This window comes from Arachis stenosperma, chromosome 3, assembly GCF_014773155.1.
Source record: "Arachis stenosperma cultivar V10309 chromosome 3, arast.V10309.gnm1.PFL2, whole genome shotgun sequence".
NCBI classification, from domain to species: domain Eukaryota; kingdom Viridiplantae; phylum Streptophyta; class Magnoliopsida; order Fabales; family Fabaceae; genus Arachis; species Arachis stenosperma.
Genome location: NC_080379.1, coordinates 91,847,665 through 91,854,236, shown reverse-complemented (window position 1 = coordinate 91,854,236; position 6,572 = coordinate 91,847,665).

Here is a 6,572-nt window from a genome sequence, read left to right as displayed (position 1 = left end):
TTACTGCAATACAAGTAACCATTTCATGTTCTTTTGCTTTTTACAATCAATCCTGATAATTTCTGATATCCTAACTAAGATTTACAAGATAACCATAGCTTGCTTCAAGCCGACAATCTCCGTGGGATCGACCCTTCCTCACGCAAGGTAATACTTGGACGACCCAGTGCACTTGCTGGTTAGTTGTGCGGGATTTCAAAAGTGTGATTGCAATTTCGTGCACCAAGTTTTTGGCGCCGTTGCCGGGGATTGTTCGAGTTAGGACAACTGACGGCTTATCTTGTTGCTTAGATTAGGACTGTTTTATTTTTGTTGGTTTAGAGTTTTTTAGTTGAGTCTAGTTTCATATTTTAAGTTTGGTGTCAATTGCATGCTTTTGTTTTTCTTTTAATTTTCGATTTTGCATATTCTTAGTCCCTTTTTGATTCATAAAAATTCTAAGTTTGGTGTCCTCTTTGTGTTTTTCTTTTAAAATTTTCGAAAATTAGTGTTTGATTTTCTAAAAATTTTAAGTTTGGTGTCTTTTTGTTGTTTTTCTCTTTCCTCTTTTCAAAAATCAAATCTTTTTCAAAAAAAAAAAATTTTTTTTCAATCATATCTTTTTAATTGCTGTTTTCAAAATCTTTTTAATTAACTAATTGATTCAGTTCTCAATTTGCTTTGATCTTATTTTATTTTTAATTTTCGAATTTTTATTTTAGTTTTCTTTTGTTTTATTTTAATTTATTTTATTTTATTTTCGGTTTATTCAAAAAAAAAACAAAATTTATCTCTTTGCAATCATTATCATTTCCCTTTTGTCCATGATGGACTTAAGTGGGATTAATCAGTCCAAAAGGACTCTGGGGTCATATGCTAACCCCATTACAGCTGCATATGGGAGTAGCATCTGCACACCTCCCATCAAAGCAAGCAGCTTTGAGCTAAATCCTCAACTCATTATCATAGTGCAGCAGAATTGTCAGTATTCTGGTCTTCCACAGGAAGAACCTACTGAGTTTCTGGCACAGTTCTTACAAATTGCTGACACAGTACATGATAAAGAGGTGGATCAGGATGTCTACAGACTATTACTGTTTCCATTTGCTGTAAAAGATCAAGCTAAAAGGTGGTTGAATAACCAACCTACAGCAAGCATAAAGACATGGAAACAGTTATCAGACAAATTCCTGAATCATTTTTACCCTCCAAAGAGGATGACACAGCTAAGGCTGGACATCCAAGGCTTTAAACAAAAGGATAATGAATCCCTTTATAATGCCTGGGAGAGGTATAGAGGCATGCTTAGAAAATGCCCCTCTGAAATGTTTTCAGAATGGGTGCAGTTAGACATCTTCTACTATGGGCTTACAGAAAAAGCTCAGATGTCTTTAGACCACTCAGCTGGTGGATCTATACACATGAGGAAGACAATTGAAGAAACTCAAGAGCTTATAGACACTGTTGCTAGAAACCAATATTTGTACTCTAGCAATGAGTTCTCTCCAGAAGAGGAAGTCATGGCAGTAGTCACTGACTCTAATCCTCAAGAACAGATAATTGAGCTTAATCAACAATTACTCCTGATGACAGAACAGTTAGCAGAATTTAAGGAGATGCTCTATGAAACTAAAGTTGCTAACAAGAGCATAGAACTACAGTTGAATCAGGCAAAACAGCAAATATCTAAACAGATAACAGAGGAGTGTCAAGCAGTTCAACTAAGGAGTGGGAAGACACTGAATGCCACTGCTCAGAATAAAAAGCCAAACAGGGAACAATTGACAGAGGATAACTAAACCACTGTTCAAAATCCCTCTGAGGACAGTAAGAGCCCAGAGAGGAATGTTATTGGCGTTCAAACGCCAGAAAGGGAAGGAAAGTTGGCGTTAAACGCCCATTCCTTGCCCAGTTCTGGCGTTCAAACGCCAGAAAAGGGAGAGAAGTTGGCGTTTAACGCCCAAACTTCACCCACTCCTGGCGTTCAAACGCCAAGGGAAGATCAGACACCTGAGAGTGCTGACAGTAATCCCTCTAAAAAGGCTTCTTCAACCACTTCTGTAAGGAATAAACCTGCAGCATCTAAGGTTGAAGAATATCAAGCCAAGATGCCTTATCCTCAGAAACTCCGCAAAGCGGAACAGGATAAGCAATTTGCCCGCTTTGCAGACTATTTAAGGACTCTTGAAATAAAGATTCCGTTTGCAGAGGCACTTGAGCAAATACCTTCCTATGCTAAGTTCATGAAGGAAATCTTAAGTCATAAGAAGGATTGGAGAGAAACTGAAAAAGTGTTTCTCACTGAAGAATGCAGTGCAGTCATTCTGAAAAGCTTACCAGAAAAGCTTCAAGATCCTGGAAGCTTTCTGATACCATGCACATTAGAAGGCACTTGCACCAAGACAGCTCTATGTGATCTTGGAGCAAGCATCAATCTAATGCCTGCATCCACTATCAGAAAGCTTGGGTTGACTGGAGAAGTCAAACCAACCAGGATATGCCTCCAACTTGCTGATGGCTCCATTAAACATCCATCAGGCATAATAGAGGATATGATTGTCAAGGTTGGGCCATTTGCCTTTCCAACTGACTTTGTGGTGCTGGAAATGGAGGAGCACAAGAGTGCAACTCTCATTCTAGGAAGACCATTCCTAGCAACTGGATGAACTCTCATTGATGTACAAAAAGGGGAAGTAACCTTGAGAGTCAATGAGGATGAGTTCAAGTTAAATGCTGTAAAAGCTATGCAGCATCCAGACACACCAAATGACTGCATGGGCGCTGACATCATTGACTCTCTGGTAGAAGAGATCAATATGGCTGAAAGCCTAGAATCAGAGCTTGAAGACATCTTCAAGGATGCTCAAACTGATCAAGAAGAACCAGAGGAGGCAAAGAAATTTTTGAAAATTCCTCAGGAAGAGGATAAGCCTCCTAAGCCTGAACTCAAACCACTACCACCATCCCTGAAATATGCATTTCTGGGAGAGGGTGACACTTTTCCAGTGATCATAAGCTCTGCTTTAAATTCACAGGAAGAGGAAGCACTGATTCAAGTGCTAAGGACACACAAGACAGCTCTTGGGTGGTCCATAAGTGATCTTAAGGGCATTAGCCCAGCTAGATGCATGCACAAGATCCTATTGGAGGATAATGCCAAACCTGTGGTCCAACCACAGAGGAGGCTAAATCCAGCCATGAAGGAGGTGGTGCAGAAAGAGGTCACTAAATTATTAGAGGCTGGGATTATTTATCCTATTTCTGATAGCCCCTGGGTGAGCCCTGTCCAAGTTGTTCCCAAAAAGGTAGGCATGACAGTGGTTCATAATGAAAAAAATGAACTGGTTCCTACAAGGACAGTCACAGGGTGGCGCATGTGTATTGATTACAGAAGGCTCAACACAGCCACCAGAAAGGATCATTTTCCTTTACCATTCATAGACCAAATGCTAGAAAGACTAGCTGGTCATGATTACTATTGCTTTTTGGATGGCTATTCAGGCTACAACCAAATTGCAGTAGATCCTCAGGACCAAGAGAAAACAGCATTTACTTGCCCTTCTGGCGTATTTGCCTACAGAAGGATGCCTTTTGGTCTGTGCAATGCACCTGCAACCTTTCAGATGTGCATGCTCTCTATCTTCTCAGATATGGTAGAGAAATTTCTGGAAGTCTTCATGGATGACTTCTCAGTATATGGAGACTCATTCAGCTCCTGTCTTAACCACCTAGCACTTGTCCTGAAAAGATGCCAAGAGACTAACCTGGTTTTAAACTGGGAGAAATGTCACTTTATGGTGACTGAAAGAATTGTCCTTGGGCACAAAATTTCAAGCAAGGGAATAGAGGTGGATAAGGCAAAGGTAGAGGTAATTGAAAAATTACCACCACCTGCCAATGTTAAGGCAATCAGAAGCTTTCTGGGGCATGCAGGATTCTACAGAAGGTTTATAAAGGATTTTTCGAAAATTGCAAAACCTTTGAGTAACCTGTTAGCTGCTGACACACCATTTGTATTTGACACACAGTGTCTGCAGGCATTTGAGACCCTGAAAGCTAAGTTGGTCACAGCACCAGTTATCTCTGCACCAGATTGGACATTGCCATTTGAACTAATGTGTGATGCCAGTGACCATGCCATTGGTGCAGTGTTGGGACAGAGGCATAACAAGCTTCTGCACGTCATTTACTATGCCAGCCGTGTTCTAAATGACGCACAGAAGAACTACACAACCACAGAAAAAGAGTTACTTGCAGTGGTCTATGCCATTGACAAGTTTAGATCCTATCTAGTGGGATCCAAAGTAGTTGTGTACACTGACCATGCTGCTCTTAAATACTTACTCACAAAGCAGGATTCAAAACCCAGGCTTATAAGATGGGTGTTGCTTCTGCAAGAGTTTGATATAGAAATAAGAGACAGAAAAGGGACAGAGAACCAAGTAGCTGATCATCTGTCCCGAATAGAACCAGTAGCTGGGGCGTCCCTCCCTTCTACTGAGATTTCTGAGACTTTCCCAGATGAGCAACTCTTTGCCATTCAGGAAGCTCCATGGTTTGCAGATATTGCAAATTATAAAGCTGTGAGGTTCATACCCAAGGAGTACAGCTACGTGCAGAGAAAGAAATTAATTTCAGATGCCAAGTACTACCTCTGGGATGAACCATATCTCTTTAAGAGATGTGCTGACGGAGTGATCCGCAGATGTGTACCCAGAGAAGAAGCACAAAGGATCCTATGGCACTGCCATGGATCACAGTATGGAGGACATTTTGGAAGTGAGCGAACAGCCACTAAAGTCCTCCAATGTGACTTCTACTGGCCTACTCTCTATAAAGATTCCCGAGAGTTTGTGCGTAACTGTGACAGTTGCCAAAGAGCTGGCAACCTGCCTCATGGATATGCCATGCCTCAACAAGGGATATTAGAGATAGAATTGTTTGATGTATGGGGAATTGACTTCATGGGTCCATTCCCACCATCATACTCAAACACTTACATTCTGGTGGTAGTGGACTACGTATCCAAGTGGGTAGAAGCAATTGCTACACCCACTAATGATACCAAGACCGTGCTAAAATTCCTCCAGAAACACATCTTCAGCAGGTTTGGTGTTCCCAGAGTACTAATCAGTGATGGGGGCACTCATTTCTGCAATAAACAACTATACTCTACTATGGTTAGATATGGAATCAGCCATAAAGTGGCAACTCCGTATCATCCACACACAAATGGGCAAGCTGAAGTCTCTAACAGAGAGCTAAAAAGAATCCTAGAACGGACTGTAATAGCCCGAAGAAAGGATTGGGCAAAGAGCTTGGATGATGCTCTGTGGGCATACAGAACAGCATTCAAGACTCCTATAGGAACCTCTCCATACCAATTGGTGTATGGGAAGGCCTGTCATCTGCCTGTGGAACTGGAACATAAAGCCTACTGGGCAACCAGGTTCCTAAACATGGACGCACAGTTAGCTGGTGAAAAGAGATTGCTCCAGCTAAATGAGCTAGAGGAGTTCAGACTCAATGCCTTTGAAAATGCAAAATTTATAAGGAAAAGGCAAAGAAATGGCATGACAAGAAGTTGTCAACCAGAGTCTTTGAGCCAGGACAAAAAGTTCTGCTCTTCAACTCTAGGCTCAAATTGTTTCCAGGAAAACTCAAATCCCGGTGGAGGGGTCCGTATGTGATTACAGGAGTTTCACCATATGGATATGTTGAGCTTCAGGATATTGATTCTGACAAAAAGTTCATTGTTAATGGACAGAGAATCAAGCATTATCTTGAAGGCAATTTTGAGCAGGAATGCTCAAAACTGAGACTTGAGTGATTCTCAGTGAAGGTCCAGCTAAAGACAGTAAAGAAGCGCTTGCTGGGAGGCAACCCAGTCATTAGGGGGTTATATGAATTGTTCTTACAGAGGCTAGTATCAAAAATGAAGGAATTCACAGAGTTACAGAAGGACTCAGCTCAAAAAGCAGAGAAAATGAGCTTACTGGCGAAAAAACGCCAGTAAGGGGCATTTTGGGCGTTAAACGCCAGAATGGGTACCATTCTGGGCGTTTAACGCCAGGAATGGTGCCATTTTGGGCGTTAAACGCCAGAATGGGCACCATTCTGGGTGTTTAACGCCAGGTGTGCAGCATCCTAGGCGTTTTGGAAAAACGCCCAGTGACAAAGGAATTCTGGCGTTTAACGCCAGCCAGGGCACCTGGCTGGGCGTTAAACGCCCAAAATGGGCATCAAATGGGCGTTAAACGCCAGAATGGGTGCCATTCTGGGCGTTTAATGCCAGAAAGGTGGGGGGGACCACAATTTCGTTTTCAACTCAAATTTTTTCAAACTTTCCTTTTCTCACCCATACTTTTCTACAAAATCACACTTCAACCTTTCATCATTCACTTTCAAATCTTCACAAATCAAACCATTCTTCAAATCTATCTCAAATTAATCCCAAATCTTCTTCAAAAACTCACCCTTTTCTCAAATCCTTTCCATATCTTCTCAAATTTTCTTTCAAATTCTTATTTTTTTTCGAAATCTCTTCTCCCCCTCCCTTATAAATACACGTTTGTTCCCCCTCTCGAATTTTC